The following is a 22,320-nucleotide window of genomic DNA, read 5'->3' as shown; positions in this document are numbered from 1 at the left end:
CTAGATCTAATGTCTCTATTATATTATGACAGACCAGCTAGATCTAATGTCTCTATTATATTATGACAGACCAGCTAGATATACTGTCTCTATTATATTATGACAGACCAGCTAGATCTACATGTCTCTATTATATTATGACAGACCAGCTAGATCTACTGTCTCTATTATATTATGACAGACCAGCTAGATATACTGTCTCTATTATATTATGACAGACCAGCTAGATCTAATGTCTCTATTACATTATGGCAGACCAGCTAGATCTAATGTCTCTATTATATTATGACAGACCAGCTAGATCTACTGTCTCTATTATATAATGACAGACCAGCTAGATCTACTGTCTCTATTATATTATGACAGACCAGCTAGATCTACTGTCTCTATTATATTATGACAGACCAGCTAGATCTACTGTCTCTATTATATTATGACAGACCAGCTAGATCTACTGTCTCTATTATATTATGACAGACCAGCTAGATCTACTGTCTCTATTATATTATGACAGACCAGCTAGATCTACTGTCTCTATTATATTATGACAGACCAGCTAGATCTACTGTCTCTATTATATTATGACAGACCAGCTAGATATACTGTCTCTATTACATTATGACAGACCAGCTAGATCTAATGGCTCTATTACATTATGACAGACCAGCTAGATCTAATGTCTCTATTATATTATGACAGACCAGCTAGATCTACTGTCTCTATTATATTATGACAGACCAGCTAGATCTACTGTCTCTATTATATTATGACAGACCAGCTAGATCTAATGTCTCTATTACATTATGGCAGACCAGCTAGATCTAATGTCTCTATTATATTATGACAGACCAGCTAGATCTAATGTCTCTATTATATTATGACAGACCAGCTAGATCTACTGTCTCTATTATATTATGACAGACCAGCTAGATATACTGTTTCTATTATATTATGACAGACCAGCTAGATCTACTGTCTCTATTATATTATGACAGACCAGCTAGATATACTGTCTCTATTACATTATGACAGACCAGCTAGATCTAATGTCTCTATTACATTATGGCAGACCAGCTAGATCTAATGTCTCTATTATATTATGACAGACCAGCTAGATCTACTGTCGCTATTATATAATGACAGACCAGCTAGATATACTGTCTCTATTATATTATGACAGACCAGCTAGATATACTGTCTCTATTATATTATGACAGACCAGCTAGATATACTGTCTCTATTATATTATGACAGACCAGCTAGATATACTGTCTCTATTATATTATGACAGACCAGCTAGATCTACAGTATCTATTATATTATGACAGGCCAGCTAGATCTACTGTCTCTATTATATTATGACAGACCAGCTAGATATACTGTCTCTATTATTTTATGACAGACCAGCTAGATCTAATGTCTCTATTACATTATGGCAGACCAGCTAGATCTAATGTCTCTATTATATTATGACAGACCAGCTAGATCTACTGTCTCTATTATATTATGACAGACCAGCTAGATATACTGTCTCTATTATATTATGACAGACCAGCTAGATCTAATGTCTCTATTTTATTATGACAGACCAGCTAGATCTACAGTATCTATTATATTATGACAGGCCAGCTAGATCTACTGTCTCTATTATATTATGACAGACCAGCTAGATCTACAGTATCTATTATAGTATGACAGGCCAGCTAGATCTACTGTCTCTATTATATTATGACAGACCAGCTAGATCTAATGTCTCTATTACATTATGACAGACCAGCTAGATCGAATGTCTCTATTACATTATGACAGACCAGCTAGATCTAATGTCTCTATTATATTATGACAGACCAGCTAGATCTAATGTCTCTATTATATTATGACAGACCAGCTAGATCTACTGTCTCTATTATATTATGACAGACCAGCTAGATCTACAGTATCTATTATATTATGACAGGCCAGCTAGATCTACTGTCTCTATTATATTATGACAGACCAGCTAGATATACTGTCTCTATTATATTATGACAGACCAGCTAGATCTAATGTCTCTATTACATTATGGCAGACCAGCTAGATCTAATGTCTCTATTATATTATGACAGACCAGCTAGATCTACTGTCTCTATTATATAATGACAAACCAGCTAGATCTACTGCCTCTATTATATTATGACAGACCAGCTAGATCTAATGTCTCTATTATATTATGACAGACCAGCTAGATCTACTGTCTCTATTATATTATGACAGACCAGCTAGATCTACTGTCTCTATTATATTATGACAGACCAGCTAGATCTACTGCCTCTATTATATTATGACAGACCAGCTAGATCTAATGTCTCTATTATATTATGACAGACCAGCTAGATCTACTGTCTCTATTATATTATGACAGACCAGCTAGATATACTGTCTCTATTACATTATGACAGACCAGCTAGATCTAATGGCTCTATTACATTATGACAGAGCAGCTAGATCTAATGTCTCTATTATATTATGACAGACCAGCTAGATCTACTGTCTCTATTATATTATGACAGACCAGCTAGATCTACTGTCTCTATTATATTATGACAGACCAGCTAGATCTAATGTCTCTATTACATTATGGCAGACCAGCTAGATCTAATGTCTCTATTATATTATGACAGACCAGCTAGATCTACTGTCTCTATTATATAATGACAGACCAGCTAGATCTACTGCCTCTATTATATTATGACAGACCAGCTAGATCTACTGTCTCTATTATATTATGACAGACCAGCTAGATATAATGTCTCTATTATATTATGACAGACCAGCTATATCTACAGTATCTATTATATTATGACAGGCCAGCTAGATCTACTGTCTCTATTATATTATGACAGACCAGCTAGATATACTGTCTCTATTATATTATGACAGACCAGCTAGATCTACTGTCTCTATTATATTATGACAGACTAGCTAGATATACTGTCTCTATTATATTATGACAGACCAGCTAGATCTAATGTCTCTATTTTATTATGACAGACCAGCTAGATCTACAGTATCTATTATATTATGACAGGCCAGCTAGATCTACTGTCTCTATTATATTATGACAGACCAGCTAGATCTACAGTATCTATTATAGTATGACAGGCCAGCTAGATCTACTGTCTCTATTATATTATGACAGGCCAGCTAGATCTACTGTCTCTATGATATTATGACAGACCAGCTAGATCTAATGTCTCTATTACATTATGACAGACTAGCTAGATCTAATGTCTCTATTATATTATGACAGACCAGCTAGATCTACAGTATCTATTATATTATGACAGACCAGCTAGATCTACTGTCTCTATTATATTATTACAGACCAGCTAGATATACTGCCGCTATTATATTATGACAGACCAGCTAGATCTAATGTCTCTATTATATTATGACAGACCAGCTAGATCTACTGTCTCTATTATATTATGACAGGCCAGCTAGATCTACAGTATCTATTATAGTATGACAGGCCAGCTAGATCTACTGTCTCTATTATATTATGACAGACCAGCTAGATCTAATGTCTCTATTACATTATGACAGACCAGCTAGATCTAATGTCTCTATTACATTATGACAGACTAGCTAGATCTAATGTCTCTATTATATTATGACAGACCAGCTAGATCTAATGTCTCTATTATATTATGACAGACCAGCTAGATCTAATGTCTCTATTTTATTATGACAGACCAGCTAGATCTACAGTATCTATTATATTATGACAGGCCAGCTAGATCTACTGTCTCTATTATATTATGACAGACCAGCTAGATCTACAGTATCTATTATAGTATGACAGGCCAGCTAGATCTACTGTCTCTATTATATTATGACAGACCAGCTAGATCTAATGTCTCTATTACATTATGACAGACCAGCTAGATCGAATGTCTCTATTACATTATGACAGACCAGCTAGATCTAATGTCTCTATTATATTATGACAGACCAGCTAGATCTAATGTCTCTATTATATTATGACAGACCAGCTAGATATACTGTCTCTATTATATTATGACAGACCAGCTAGATCTACAGTATCTATTATATTATGACAGGCCAGCTAGATCTACTGTCTCTATTATATTATGACAGACCAGCTAGATATAATGTCTCTATTATATTATGACAGACCAGCTAGATCTAATGTCTCTATTACATTATGGCAGACCAGCTAGATCTAATGTCTCTATTATATTATGACAGACCAGCTAGATCTACTGTCTCTATTATATAATGACAGACCAGCTAGATCTAATGTCTCTATTATATTATGACAGACCAGCTAGATCTACTGTCTCTATTATATTATGACAGACCAGCTAGATCTACTGTCTCTATTATATTATGACAGACCAGCTAGATCTACTGCCTCTATTATATTATGACAGACCAGCTAGATCTAATGTCTCTATTATATTATGACAGACCAGCTAGATCTACTGTCTCTATTATATTATGACAGACCAGCTAGATATACTGTCTCTATTACATTATGACAGACCAGCTAGATCTAATGGCTCTATTACATTATGACAGACCAGCTAGATCTAATGTCTCTATTATATTATGACAGACCAGCTAGATCTACTGTCTCTATTATATTATGACAGACCAGCTAGATATACTGTCTCTATTATATTATGACAGACCAGCTAGATCTAATGTCTCTATTACATTATGGCAGACCAGCTAGATCTAATGTCTCTATTATATTATGACAGACCAGCTAGATCTACTGTCTCTATTATATAATGACAGACCAGCTAGATCTACTGCCTCTATTATATTATGACAGACCAGCTAGATCTAATGTCTCTATTATATTATGACAGACCAGCTAGATATACTGTCTCTATTATATTATGACAGACCAGCTATATCTACTGTCTCTATTATATTATGACAGACCAGCTAGATCTACTGTCTCTATTATATTATGACAGACCAGCTAGATCTACTGTCTCTATTATATTATGACAGACCAGCTAGATCTACTGTCTCTATTATATTATGACAGACTAGCTAGATATACTGTCTCTATTATATTATCTAATGTCTCTATTTTATTATGACAGACCAGCTAGATCTACAGTATCTATTATATTATGACAGGCCAGCTAGATCTACTGTCTCTATTATATTATGACAGACCAGCTAGATCTACAGTATCTATTATAGTATGACAGGCCAGCTAGATCTACTGTCTCTATTATATTATGACAGGCCAGCTAGATCTAATGTCTCTATTATATTATGACAGACCAGCTAGATCTAATGTCTCTATTACATTATGACAGACTAGCTAGATCTACTGTCTCTATTATATTATGACAGACCAGCTAGATCTACAGTATCTATTATATTATGACAGGCCAGCTAGATCTACTGTCTCTATTATATTATGACAGACCAGCTAGATATACTGCCGCTATTATATTATGACAGACCAGCTAGATCTACAGTATCTATTATATTATGACAGGCCAGCTAGATCTACTGTCTCTATTATATTATGACAGGCCAGCTAGATCTACAGTATCTATTATATTATGACAGGCCAGCTAGATCTACTGTCTCTATTATATTATGACAGACCAGCTAGATCTAATGTCTCTATTACATTATGACAGACCAGCTAGATCTAATGTCTCTATTACATTATGACAGACCAGCTAGATCTAATGTCTCTATTATATTATGACAGACCAGCTAGATCTAATGTCTCTATTATATTATGACAGACCAGCTAGATCTACTGTCTCTATTATATTATGACATACCAGCTAGATCTAATGTCTCTATTATATTATGACAGACCAGCTAGATCTAATGTCTCTATTATATTATGACAGACCAGCTAGATCTACTGTCTCTATTATATTATGACAGACCAGCTAGATCTAATGTCTCTATTATATTATGACAGACCAGCTAGATATACTGTCTCTATTATATTATGACAGACCAGCTAGATCTACTGTCTCTATTATATTATGACAGACCAGCTAGATCTACTGTCTCTATTATATTATGACAGACCAGCTAGATCTAATGTCTCTATTATAATATGACAGACCAGCTAGATCTACTGTCTCTATTATATTATGACAGACCAGCTAGATATACTGTCTCTATTACATTATGACAGACCAGCTAGATCTAATGGCTCTATTACATTATGACAGAGCAGCTAGATCTAATGTCTCTATTATATTATGACAGACCAGCAAGATCTACTGTCTCTATTATATTATGACAGACCAGCTAGATATACTGTCTCTATTATATTATGACAGACCAGCTAGATCTAATGTCTCTATTACATTATGGCAGACCAGCTAGATCTAATGTCTCTATTATATTATGACAGACCAGCTAGATCTACTGTCTCTATTATATAATGACAGACCAGCTAGATCTACTGCCTCTATTATATTATGACAGACCAGCTAGATCTACTGTCTCTATTATATTATGACAGACCAGCTAGATATACTGTCTCTATTATATTATGACAGACCAGCTAGATCTACAGTATCTATTATATTATGACAGGCCAGCTAGATCTACTGTCTCTATTATATTATGACAGACCAGCTAGATATACTGTCTCTATTATATTATGACAGACCAGCTAGATCTACTGTCTCTATTATATTATGACAGACTAGCTAGATATACTGTCTCTATTATATTATGACAGACCAGCTAGATCTAATGTCTCTATTATATTATGACAGACCAGCTAGATCTACAGTATCTATTATAGTATGACAGGCCAGCTAGATCTACTGTCTCTATTATATTATGACAGACCAGCTAGATCTAATGTCTCTATTACATTATGACAGACCAGCTAGATCTAATGTCTCTATTACATTATGACAGACTAGCTAGATCTACTGTCTCTATTACATTATGACAGACCAGCTAGATCTAATGTCTCTATTATATTATGACAGACCAGCTAGATCTACTGTCTCTATTATATAATGACAGACCAGCTAGATCTACTGCCTCTATTATATTATGACAGACCAGCTAGATCTACTGTCTCTATTATATTATGACAGACCAGCTAGATCTACTGTCTCTATTATATTATGACAGACCAGCTAGATCTACAGTATCTATTATATTATGACAGGCCAGCTAGATCTACTGTCTCTATTATATTATGACAGACCAGCTAGATATACTGTCTCTATTATATTATGACAGACCAGCTAGATCTAATGTCTCTATTACATTATGGCAGACCAGCTAGATCTAATGTCTCTATTATATTATGACAGACCAGCTAGATCTACTGTCTCTATTATATTATGACAGACCAGCTAGATATACTGTCTCTATTATATTATGACAGACCAGCTAGATCTAATGTCTCTATTTTATTATGACAGACCAGCTAGATCTACAGTATCTATTATATTATGACAGGCCAGCTAGATCTACTGTCTCTATTATATTATGACAGACCAGCTAGATCTACAGTATCTATTATAGTATGACAGGCCAGCTAGATCTACTGTCTCTATTATATTATGACAGACCAGCTAGATCTAATGTCTCTATTACATTATGACAGACCAGCTAGATCGAATGTCTCTATTACATTATGACAGACCAGCTAGATCTAATGTCTCTATTATATTATGACAGACCAGCTAGATCTACTGTCTCTATTATATTATGACAGACCAGCTAGATATACTGTCTCTATTATTTTATGACAGACCAGCTAGATCTAATGTCTCTATTACATTATGGCAGACCAGCTAGATCTAATGTCTCTATTATATTATGACAGACCAGCTAGATCTACTGTCTCTATTATATAATGACAGACCAGCTAGATCTACTGCCTCTATTATATTATGACAGACCAGCTAGATCTACTGTCTCTATTATATTATGACAGACCAGCTAGATCTACTGTCTCTATTATATTATGACAGACCAGCTAGATCTACAGTATCTATTATATTATGACAGGCCAGCTAGATCTACTGTCTCTATTATATTATGACAGACCAGCTAGATATACTGTCTCTATTATATTATGACAGACCAGCTAGATCTACTGTCTCTATTATATTATGACAGACTAGCTAGATATACTGTCTCTATTATATTATGACAGACCAGCTAGATCTAATGTCTCTATTTTATTATGACAGACCAGCTAGATCTACAGTATCTATTATATTATGACAGGCCAGCTAGATCTACTGTCTCTATTATATTATGACAGACCAGCTAGATCTACAGTATCTATTATAGTATGACAGGCCAGCTAGATCTACTGTCTCTATTATATTATGACAGACCAGCTAGATCTAATGTCTCTATTACATTATGACAGACCAGCTAGATCTAATGTCTCTATTACATTATGACAGACTAGCTAGATCTACTGTCTCTATTATATTATGACAGACCAGCTAGATCTACAGTATCTATTATATTATGACAGGCCAGCTAGATCTACTGTCTCTATTATATTATTACAGACCAGCTAGATATACTGTCGCTATTATATTATGACAGACCAGCTAGATCTACTGTCTCTATTATATTATGACAGACCAGCTAGATATACTGTCTCTATTATATTATGACAGGCCAGCTAGATCTACTGTCTCTATTATATTATGACAGACCAGCTAGATCTACAGTATCTATTATAGTATGACAGGCCAGCTAGATCTACTGTCTCTATTATATTATGACAGACCAGCTAGATCTAATGTCTCTATTACATTATGACAGACCAGCTAGATCTAATGTCTCTATGACATTATGACAGACTAGCTAGATCTAATGTCTCTATTATATTATGACAGACCAGCTAGATCTAATGTCTCTATTATATTATGACAGACCAGCTAGATCTAATGTCTCTATTATATTATGACATACCAGCTAGATCTACTGTCTCTATTATATTATGACAGACCAGCTAGATATACTGTCTCTATTATATTATGACAGACCAGCTAGATCTAATGTCTCTATTATATTATGACAGACCAGCTAGATCTAATGTCTCTATTATATTATGACAGACCAGCTAGATATACTGTCTCTATTATATTATGACAGACCAGCTAGATCTACTGTCTCTATTATATTATGACAGACCAGCTAGATCTACTGTCTCTATTATATTATGACAGACCAGCTAGATATACTGTCTCTATTACATTATGACAGACCAGCTAGATCTAATGTCTCTATTACATTATGGCAGACCAGCTAGATCTAATGTCTCTATTATATTATGACAGACCAGCTAGATCTACTGTCTCTATTATATAATGACAGACCAGCTAGATCTACTGCCTCTATTATATTATGACAGACCAGCTAGATATACTGTCTCTATTATATTATGACAGACCAGCTAGATATACTGTCTCTATTATATTATGACAGACCAGCTAGATCTACAGTATCTATTATATTATGACAGGCCAGCTAGATCTACTGTCTCTATTATATTATGACAGACCAGCTAGATATACTGTCTCTATTATATTATGACAGACCAGCTAGATCTAATGTCTCTATTACATTATGGCAGACCAGCTAGATCTACAGTATCTATTATATTATGACAGGCCAGCTAGATCTACTGTCTCTGTTATATTATGACAGACCAGCTAGATATACTGTCTCTATTATATTATGACAGACCAGCTAGATCTAATGTCTCTATTTTATTATGACAGACCAGCTAGATCTACAGTATCTATTATATTATGACAGGCCAGCTAGATCTACTGTCTCTATTATATTATGACAGACCAGCTAGATCTACAGTATCTATTATAGTATGACAGGCCAGCTAGATCTACTGTCTCTATTATATTATGACAGACCAGCTAGATCTAATGTCTCTATTATATTATGACAGACCAGCTAGATCTAATGTCTCTATTACATTATGACAGACCAGCTAGATCTAATGTCTCTATTATATTATGACAGACCAGCTAGATCTAATGTCTCTATTATATTATGACAGACCAGCTAGATATACTGTCTCTATTATATTATGACAGACCAGCTAGATCTACAGTATCTATTATATTATGACAGGCCAGCTAGATCTACTGTCTCTATTATATTATGACAGACCAGCTAGATATACTGTCTCTATTATATTATGACAGACCAGCTAGATCTAATGTCTCTATTATATTATGACAGACCAGCTAGATCTAATGTCTCTATTACATTATGGCAGTCCAGCTAGATCTAATGTCTCTATTATATTATGACAGACCAGCTAGATCTACTGTCTCTATTATATTATGACAGACCAGCTAGATCTACTGTCTCTATTATATTATGACAGACCAGCTAGATCTACTGTCTCTATTATATTATGACAGACCAGCTAGATCTACTGCCTCTATTATATTATGACAGACCAGCTAGATCTAATGTCTCTATTATATTATGACAGACCAGCTAGATCTACTGTCTCTATTATATTATGACAGACCAGCTAGATATACTGTCTCTATTACATTATGACAGACCAGCCAGATCTAATGGCTCTATTACATTATGACAGAGCAGCTAGATCTAATGTCTCTATTATATTATGACAGACCAGCTAGATCTACTGTCTCTATTATATTATGACAGACCAGCTAGATCTACTGTCTCTATTATATTATGACAGACCAGCTAGATCTAATGTCTCTATTACATTATGGCAGACCAGCTAGATCTAATGTCTCTATTATATTATGACAGACCAGCTAGATCTACTGTCTCTATTATATAATGACAGACCAGCTAGATCTACTGCCTCTATTATATTATGACAGACCAGCTAGATCTACTGTCTCTATTATATTATGACAGACCAGCTAGATATACTGTCTCTATTATATTATGACAGACCAGCTAGATCTACAGTATCTATTATATTATGACAGGCCAGCTAGATCTACTGTCTCTATTATATTATGACAGACCAGCTAGATATACTGTCTCTATTATATTATGACAGACCAGCTAGATCTACTGTCTCTATTATATTATGACAGACTAGCTAGATATACTGTCTCTATTATATTATGACAGACCAGCTAGATCTAATGTCTCTATTTTATTATGACAGACCAGCTAGATCTACAGTATCTATTATATTATGACAGGCCAGCTAGATCTACTGTCTCTATTATATTATGACAGACCAGCTAGTTCTAATGTCTCTATTACATTATGGCAGACCAGCTAGATCTAATGTCTCTATTACATTATGACAGACTAGCTAGATCTAATGTCTCTATTATATTATGACAGACCAGCTAGATCTAATGTCTCTATTATATTATGACAGACCAGCTAGATCTACTGTCTCTATTATATTATGACAGACCAGCTAGATCTAATGTCTCTATTATATTATGACATACCAGCTAGATCTACTGTCTCTATTATATTATGACAGACCAGCTAGATATACTGTCTCTATTATATTATGACAGACCAGCTAGATCTAATGTCTCTATTATATTATGACAGACCAGCTAGATCTAATGTCTCTATTATATTATGACAGACCAGCTAGATATACTGTCTCTATTATATTATGACAGACCAGCTAGATATACTGTCTCTATTATATTATGACAGACCAGCAAGATCTACTGACTCTATTATATTATGACAGACCAGCTAGATATACTGTCTCTATTACATTATGACAGACCAGCTAGATCTAATGTCTCTATTACATTATGGCAGACCAGCTAGATCTAATGTCTCTATTATATAATGACAGACCAGCTAGATCTACTGCCTCTATTATATTATGACAGACCAGCTAGATATACTGTCTCTATTATATTATGACAGACCAGCTAGATATACTGTCTCTATTATATTATGACAGACCAGCTAGATCTACAGTATCTATTATATTATGACAGGCCAGCTAGATCTACTGTCTCTATTATATTATGACAGACCAGCTAGATCTAATGTCTCTATTATATTATGACAGACCAGCTAGATCTACTGCCTCTATTATATTATGACAGACCAGCTAGATCTACTGTCTCTATTATATTATGACAGACCAGCTAGATATACTGTCTCTATTATATTATGACAGACCAGCTAGATCTACAGTATCTATTATATTATGACAGGCCAGCTAGATCTACTGTCTCTATTATATTATGACAGACCAGCTAGATATACTGTCTCTATTATATTATGACAGACCAGCTAGATCTAATGTCTCTATTACATTATGGCAGACCAGCTAGATCTAATGTCTCTATTATATTATGACAGACCAGCTAGATCTACTGTCTCTATTATATTATGACAGACCAGCTAGATATACTGTCTCTATTATATTATGACAGACCAGCTAGATCTAATGTCTCTATTTTATTATGACAGACCAGCTAGATCTACAGTATCTATTATATTATGACAGGCCAGCTAGATCTACTGTCTCTATTATATTATGACAGACCAGCTAGATCTACAGTATCTATTATAGTATGACAGGCCAGCTAGATCTACTGTCTCTATTATATTATGACAGACCAGCTAGATCTAATGTCTCTATTACATTATGACAGACCAGCTAGATCGAATGTCTCTATTACATTATGACAGACCAGCTAGATCTAATGTCTCTATTATATTATGACAGACCAGCTAGATCTAATGTCTCTATTATATTATGACAGACCAGCTAGATCTAATGTCTCTATTACATTATGACAGACCAGCTAGATCTACTGTCTCTATTATATTACGACAAACCAGCTAGATATACTGTCTCTATTATATAATGACAGACCAGCTAGATCTAATGTCTCTATTATATTATGACAGACCAGCTAGATCTAATGTCTCTATTATATTATGACATACCAGCTAGATCTACTGTCTCTATTATATTATGACAGACCAGCTAGATATACTGTCTCTATTATATTATGACAGACCAGCTAGATCTAATGTCTCTATTATATTATGACAGACCAGCTAGATCTAATGTCTCTATTATATTATGACAGACCAGCTAGATATACTGTCTCTATTATATTATGACAGACCAGCTAGATATACTGTCTCTATTATATTATGACAGACCAGCTAGATCTACTGACTCTATTATATTATGACAGACCAGCTAGATCTACTGTCTCTATTATATTATGACAGACCAGCTAGATCTAATGTCTCTATTATATTATGACAGACCAGCTAGATCTAATGTCTCTATTATATTATGACAGACCAGCTAGATCTACTGTCTCTATTATATTATGACAGACCAGCTAGATATACTGTCTCTATTACATTATGACAGACCAGCTAGATCTAATGTCTCTATTATATTATGACAGACCAGCAAGATCTACTGTCTCTATTATATTATGACAGACCAGCTAGATCTAATGTCTCTATTATATTATGACAGACCAGCTAGATATACTGTGTCTATTATATTATGACAGACCAGCTAGATATACTGTCTCTATTATATTATGACAGACCAGCTAGATCTACAGTGTCTATTATATTATGACAGGCCAGCTAGATCTAATGTCTCTATTATATTATGACAGACCAGCTAGATCTAATGTCTCTATTATATTATGACAGACCAGCTAGATCTACTGTCTCTATTATATTATGACAGACCAGCTAGATATACTGTCTCTATTATATAGTGACAGACCAGCTAGATCTAATGTCTCTATTATATTATGACAGACCAGCTAGATCTACAGTATATATTATGTTATGACAGGCCAGCTAGATCTACTGTCTCTATTATATTATGACAGACCAGCTAGATATACTGTCTCTATTATATTATGACAGACCAGCTAGATCTAATGTCTCTATTACATTATGACAGACCAGCTAGATCTAATGGCTCTATTACATTATGACAGAGCAGCTAGATCTAATGTCTCTATTATATTATGACAGACCAGCAAGATCTACTGTCTCTATTATATTATGACAGACCAGCTAGATATACTGTCTCTATTACATTATGACAGACCAGCTAGATCTAATGTCTCTATTACATTATGGCAGACCAGCTAGATCTAATGTCTCTATTATATTATGACAGACCAGCTAGATCTACTGTCTCTATTATATAATGACAGACCAGCTAGATCTACTGCCTCTATTATATTATGACAGACCAGCTAGATCTAATGTCTCTATTATATTATGACAGACCAGCTAGATATACTGTCTCTATTATATTATGACAGACCAGCTAGATATACTGTCTCTATTATATTATGACAGACCAGCTACATCTACAGTGTCTATTATATTATGACAGGCCAGCTAGATCTACTGTCTCTATTATATTATGACAGACCAGCTAGATCTAATGTCTCTATTACATTATGACAGACCATCTAGATCTAATGTCTCTATTATATTATGACAGACCAGCTAGATCTACAGTATCTATTATATTATGACAGGCCAGCTAGATCTACTGTCTCTATTATATTGTGACAGACCAGCTAGATCTACTGTCTCTATTATATTATGACAGACCAGCTAGATCTACTGTCTCTATTATATTATGACAGACCAGCTAGATCTACTGTCTCTATTATATTATGACAGACCAGCCAGATCTACTGTCTCTATTATATTATGACAGACCAGCTAGATCTACTGTCTCTATTATATTATGACAGACCAGCTAGATATACTGTCTCTATTACATTATGACAGACCAGCTAGATCTAATGTCTCTATTATATTATGACAGACCAGCTAGATATACTGTCTCTATTACATTATGACAGACCAGCTAGATCTAATGTCTCTATTACATTATGGCAGACCAGCTAGATCTAATGTCTCTATTATATTATGACAGACCAGCTAGATCTAATGTCTCTATTATATTATGACAGACCAGCTAGATCTAATGTCTCTATTACATTATGACAGACCAGCTAGATCTAATGGCTCTATTACATTATGACAGACCAGCTAGATCTAATGTCTCTATTATATTATGACAGACCAGCTAGATCTACTGTCTCTATTATATAATGACAGACCAGCTAGATCTACTGCCTCTATTATATTATGACAGACCAGCTAGATCTAATGTCTCTATTATATTATGACAGACCAGCTAGATCTACTGTCTCTATTATATTATGACAGACCAGCTAGATATACTGTCTCTATTATATTATGACAGACCAGCTACATCTACAGTGTCTATTATATTATGACAGGCCAGCTAGATCTACTGTCTCTATTATATTATGACAGACCAGCTAGATCTAATGTCTCTATTACATTATGACAGACCATCTAGATCTAATGTCTCTATTATATTATGACAGACCAGCTAGATCTACAGTATCTATTATATTATGACAGGCCAGCTAGATCTACTGTCTCTATTATATTGTGACAGTCCAGCTAGATATACTGTCTCTAATATATTATGACAGACCAGCTAGATCTACTGTCTCTATTATATAATGACAGACCAGCTAGATCTACTGTCTCTATTATATTATGACAGACCAGCCAGATCTACTGTCTCTATTATATTATGACAGACCAGCTAGATATATTGTCTCTGTTATATTATGACAGACCAGCTAGATATACTGTCTCTATTACATTATGACAGACCAGCTAGATCTAATGTCTCTATTATATTATGACAGACCAGCAAGATCTACTGTCTCTATTATATTATGACAGACCAGCTAGATCTAATGTCTCTATTACATTATGGCAGACCAGCTAGATCTAATGTCTCTATTATATTATGACAGACCAGCTAGATCTACTGTCTCTATTACATAATGACAGACCAGCTAGATCTAATGTCTCTATTACATTATGACAGACCATCTAGATCTAATGTCTCTATTATATTATGACAGACCAGCTAGATCTACAGTATCTATTATATTATGACAGGCCAGCTAGATCTACTGTCTCTATTATATTGTGACAGTCCAGCTAGATATACTGTCTCTAATATATTATGACAGACCAGCTAGATCTACTGTCTCTATTATATAATGACAGACCAGCTAGATCTACTGTCTCTATTATATTATGACAGACCAGCTAGATCTACTGTCTCTAATATATTATGACAGACCAGCTAGATATATTGTCTCTGTTATATTATGACAGACCAGCTAGATATACTGTCTCTATTACATTATGACAGACCAGCTAGATCTAATGTCTCTATTATATTATGACAGACCAGCAAGATCTACTGTCTCTATTATATTATGACAGACCAGCTAGATCTAATGTCTCTATTATATTATGACAGACCAGCTAGATATACTGTCTCTATTATATTATGACAGACCAGCTAGATCTAATGTCTCTATTACATTATGACAGACCAGCTAGATCTAATGTCTCTATTACATTATGACAGACCAGCTAGATCTACTGTCTCTATTATATTATGACACATCAGCTAGATCTACTGTCTCTATTATATTAAGACAGACCAGCTAGATCTACAGTATCTATTATATTATGACAGACCAGCTAGATCTACTGTCTCTATTATATTATGACAGACCAGCTAGATCTACTGTCTCTATTATATTATGACAGACCAGCTAGATATACTGTCTCTATTATATTATGACAGACCAGCTAGATCTAATGTCTCTATTATATTATGACAGACCAGCTAGATCTACAGTATCTATTATAGTATGACAGGCCAGCTAGATCTACTGTCTCTATTATATTATGACAGACCAGCTAGATCTACTGTCTCTATTATATTATGACAGACCAGCTAGATATACTGTCTCTATTATATTATGACAGACCAGCTAGATCTACAGTATCTATTATATTATGACAGGCCAGCTAGATCTACTGTCTCTATTATATTATGACAGACCAGCTAGATATACTGTCTCTATTATATTATGACAGACCAGCTAGATCTAATGTCTCTATTACATTATGGCAGACCAGCTAGATCTAATGTCTCTATTATATTATGACAGACCAGCTAGATCTACTGTCTCTATTATATTATGACAGACCAGCTAGATCTAATGTCTCTATTACATTATGGCAGACCAGCTAGATCTAATGTCTCTATTATATTATGACAGACCAGCTAGATCTACTGTCTCTATTATATTATGACAGACCAGCTAGATATACTGTCTCTATTATATTATGACAGACCAGCTAGATCTAATGTCTCTATTTTATTATGACAGACCAGCTAGATCTACAGTATCTATTATATTATGACAGGCCAGCTAGATCTACTGTCTCTATTATATTATGACAGACCAGCTAGATCTACAGTATCTATTATAGTATGACAGGCCAGCTAGATCTACTGTCTCTATTATATTATGACAGACCAGCTAGATCTAATGTCTCTATTACATTATGACAGACCAGCTAGATCGAATGTCTCTATTACATTATGACAGAACAGCTAGATCTAATGTCTCTATTATATTATGACAGACCAGCTAGATCTAATGTCTCTATTATATTATGACAGACCAGCTAGATCTAATGTCTCTATTACATTATGCCAGACCAGCTAGATCTAATGTCTCTATTATATTATGACAGACCAGCTAGATATACTGTCTCTATTATATTGTGACAGACCAGCTAGATCTAATGTCTCTATTATATTATGACAGACCAGCTAGATCTACAGTATCTATTATGTTATGACAGGCCAGCTAGATCTACTGTCTCTATTATATTATGACAGACCAGCTAGATCTACTGTCTCTATTATATTATGACAGACCAGCTAGATCTAATGTCTCTATTACATTATGACAGACCATCTAGATCTAATGTCTCTATTATATTATGACAGACCAGCTAGATCTACAGTATCTATTATATTATGACAGGCCAGCTAGATCTACTGTCTCTATTATATTGTGACAGACCAGCTAGATATACTGTCTCTAATATATTATGACAGACCAGCTAGATCTACTGTCTCTATTATATAATGACAGACCAGCTAGATCTACTGTCTCTATTATATTATGACAGACCAGCTAGATATATTGTCTCTGTTATATTATGACAGACCAGCTAGATATACTGTCTCTATTACATTATGACAGACCAGCTAGATCTAATGTCTCTATTATATTATGACAGACCAGCAAGATCTACTGTCTCTATTATATTATGACAGACCAGCTAGATCTAATGTCTCTATTACATTATGGCAGACCAGCTAGATCTAATGTCTCTATTATATTATGACAGACCAGCTAGATCTACTGTCTCTATTACATAATGACAGACCAGGTAGATCTACTGCCTCTATTATATTATGACAGACCAGCTAGATCTAATGTCTCTATTACATTATGACAGACCATCTAGATCTAATGTCTCTATTATATTATGACAGACCAGCTAGATCTACAGTATCTATTATATTATGACAGGCCAGCTAGATCTACTGTCTCTATTATATTGTGACAGTCCAGCTAGATATACTGTCTCTAATATATTATGACAGACCAGCTAGATCTACTGTCTCTATTATATAATGACAGACCAGCTAGATCTACAGTATCTATTATATTATGACAGGCCAGCTAGATCTACTGTCTCTATTATATTGTGACAGACCAGCTAGATATACTGTCTCTAATATATTATGACAGACCAGCTAGATCTACTGTCTCTATTATATAATGACATACCAGCTAGATCTACTGTCTCTATTATATTATGACAGACCAGCTAGATATATTGTCTCTGTTATATTATGACAGACCAGCTAGATATACTGTCTCTATTACATTATGACAGACCAGCTAGATCTAATGTCTCTATTATATTATGACAGACCAGCAAGATCTACTGTCTCTATTATATTATGACAGACCAGCTAGATCTAATGTCTCTATTACATTATGGCAGACCAGCTAGATCTAATGTCTCTATTATATTATGACAGACCAGCTAGATCTACTGTCTCTATTACATAATGACAGACCAGGTAGATCTACTGCCTCTATTATATTATGACAGACCAGCTAGATCTAATGTCTCTATTACATTATGACAGACCATCTAGATCTAATGTCTCTATTATATTATGACAGACCAGCTAGATATACTGTCTCTATTATATTATGACAGACCAGCTAGATATACTGTCTCTAATATATTATGACAGACCAGCTAGATCTACTGTCTCTATTATATTATGACAGACCAGCTAGATCTACTGTCTCTATTATATTATGACAGACCAGCTAGATCTACTGTCTCTAATATATTATGACAGACCAGCTAGATCTACTGTCTCTATTATATTATGACAGACCAGCTAGATATACTGTCTCTATTACATTATGACAGACCAGCTAGATCTACTGTCTCTATTATATTGTGACAGACCAGCTAGATATACTGTCTCTAATATATTATGACAGACCAGCTAGATCTACTGTCTCTATTATATAATGACAGACCAGCTAGATCTACTGTCTCTATTATATTATGACAGACCAGCTAGATCTACTGTCTCTATTATATTATGACAGACCAGCTAGATATATTGTCTCTGTTATATTATGACAGACCAGCTAGATATACTGTCTCTATTACATTATGACAGACCAGCTAGATCTAATGTCTCTATTATATTATGACAGACCAGCAAGATCTACTGTCTCTATTATATTATGACAGACCAGCTAGATCTACTGTCTCTATTATATTATGACAGACCAGCTAGATCTAATGTCTCTATTACATTATGACAGACCAGCTAGATCGAATGTCTCTATTACATTATGACAGACCAGCTAGATCTAATGTCTCTATTATATTATGACAGACCAGCTAGATCTAATGTCTCTATTATATTATGACAGACCAGCTAGATCTAATGTCTCTATTATATTATGACAGACCAGCTAGATCTACTGTCTCTATTATATTATGACAGACCAGCTAGATCTACTGTCTCTATTATATTATGACAGACCAGCTAGATCTAATGTCTCTATTATATTATGACAGACCAGCTAGATCTAATGTCTCTATTATATTATGACAGACCAGCTAGATCTACTGTCTCTATTATATTATGACAGACCAGCTAGATATACTGTCTCTATTATATTATGACAGACCAGCTAGATCTAATGTCTCTATTATATTATGACAGACCAGCTAGATCTACATGTCTCTATTATATTATGACAGACCAGCTAGATCTACTGTCTCTATTATATTATGACAGACCAGCTAGATCTACTGTCTCTATTATATTATGACAGACCAGCTAGATCTACTGTCTCTATTATATTATGACAGACCAGCTAGATCTAATGTCTCTATTACATTATGACAGACCAGCTAGATCTAATGTCTCTATTATATTATGACAGACCAGCTAGATCTAATGTCTCTATTATATTATGACAGACCAGCTAGATCTAATGTCTCTATTATATTATGACAGACCAGCTAGATCTACTGTCTCTATTACATTATGACAGACCAGCTAGATCTAATGTCTCTATTATATTATGACAGACCAGCTAGATATACTGTCTCTATTATATTATGACAGACCAGCTAGATCTAATGTCTCTATTATATTATGACAGACCAGCTAGATCTACATGTATCTATTATATTATGACAGACCAGCTAGATCTACTGTCTCTATTATATTATGACAGACCAGCTAGATATACTGTCTCTATTATATTATGACAGACCAGCTAGATCTAATGTCTCTATTATATTATGACAGACCAGCTAGATCTAATGTCTCTATTATATTATGACAGACCAGCTAGATCTACTGTCTCTATTATATTATGACAGACCAGCTAGATCTACTGTCTCTATTATATTATGACAGACCAGCTAGATCTAATGTCTCTATTATATTATGACAGACCAGCTAGATCTACTGTCTCTATTATATTATGACAGACCAGCTAGATCTACTGTCTCTATTATATTATGACAGACCAGCTAGATATACTGTCTCTATTATATTATGACAGACCAGCTAGATCTAATGTCTCTATTACATTATGACAGACCAGCTAGATCTAATGTCTCTATTATATTATGACAGACCAGCTAGATCTACTGTCTCTATTATATTATGACAGACCAGCTAGATCTACATGTCTCTATTATATTATGACAGACCAGCTAGATCTACTGTCTCTATTATATTATGACAGACCAGCTAGATCTAATGTCTCTATTACATTATGACAGACCAGCTAGATCTAATGTCTCTATTACATTATGACAGACCAGCTAGATCTAATGTCTCTATTATATTATGACAGACCAGCTAGATCTAATGTCTCTATTATATTATGACAGACCAGCTAGATCTACTGTCTCTATTATATTATGACAGACCAGCTAGATCTACTGTCTCTATTATATTATGACAGACCAGCTAGATCTACTGTCTCTATTATATTATGACAGACCAGCTAGATCTACTGTCTCTATTATATTATGACAGACCAGCTAGATCTAATGTCTCTATTATATTATGACAGACCAGCTAGATCTAATGTCTCTATTACATTATGACAGACCATCTAGATCTAATGTCTCTATTATATTATGACAGACCAGCTAGATCTACAGTATCTATTATATTATGACAGGCCAGCTAGATCTACTGTCTCTATTATATTGTGACAGTCCAGCTAGATATACTGTCTCTAATATATTATGACAGACCAGCTAGATCTAATGTCTCTATTACATTATGACAGACCAGCTAGATCTAATGTCTCTATTATATTATGACAGACCAGCTAGATCTACTGTCTCTATTATATTATGACAGACCAGCTAGATCTACTGTCTCTATTATATTATGACAGACCAGCTAGATCTACTGTCTCTATTATATTATGACAGACCAGCTAGATCTACTGTCTCTATTATATTATGACAGACCAGCTAGATCTACTGTCTCTATTATATTATGACAGACCAGCTAGATCTAATGTCTCTATTACATTATGACAGACCAGCTAGATCTAATGTCTCTATTATATTATGACAGACCAGCTAGATCTACTGTCTCTATTATATTATGACAGACCAGCTAGATCTAATGTCTCTATTACATTATGACAGACCAGCTAGATCTAATGTCTCTATTATATTATGACAGACCAGCTAGATCTACTGTCTCTATTA

Source organism: Salvelinus alpinus, chromosome 10 (genome assembly GCF_045679555.1).
Source record: "Salvelinus alpinus chromosome 10, SLU_Salpinus.1, whole genome shotgun sequence".
Classification (NCBI taxonomy): domain Eukaryota; kingdom Metazoa; phylum Chordata; class Actinopteri; order Salmoniformes; family Salmonidae; genus Salvelinus; species Salvelinus alpinus.
The sequence above is the reverse complement of the archived record's forward strand: the minus strand, read 5'-3'. Positions refer to the sequence as shown.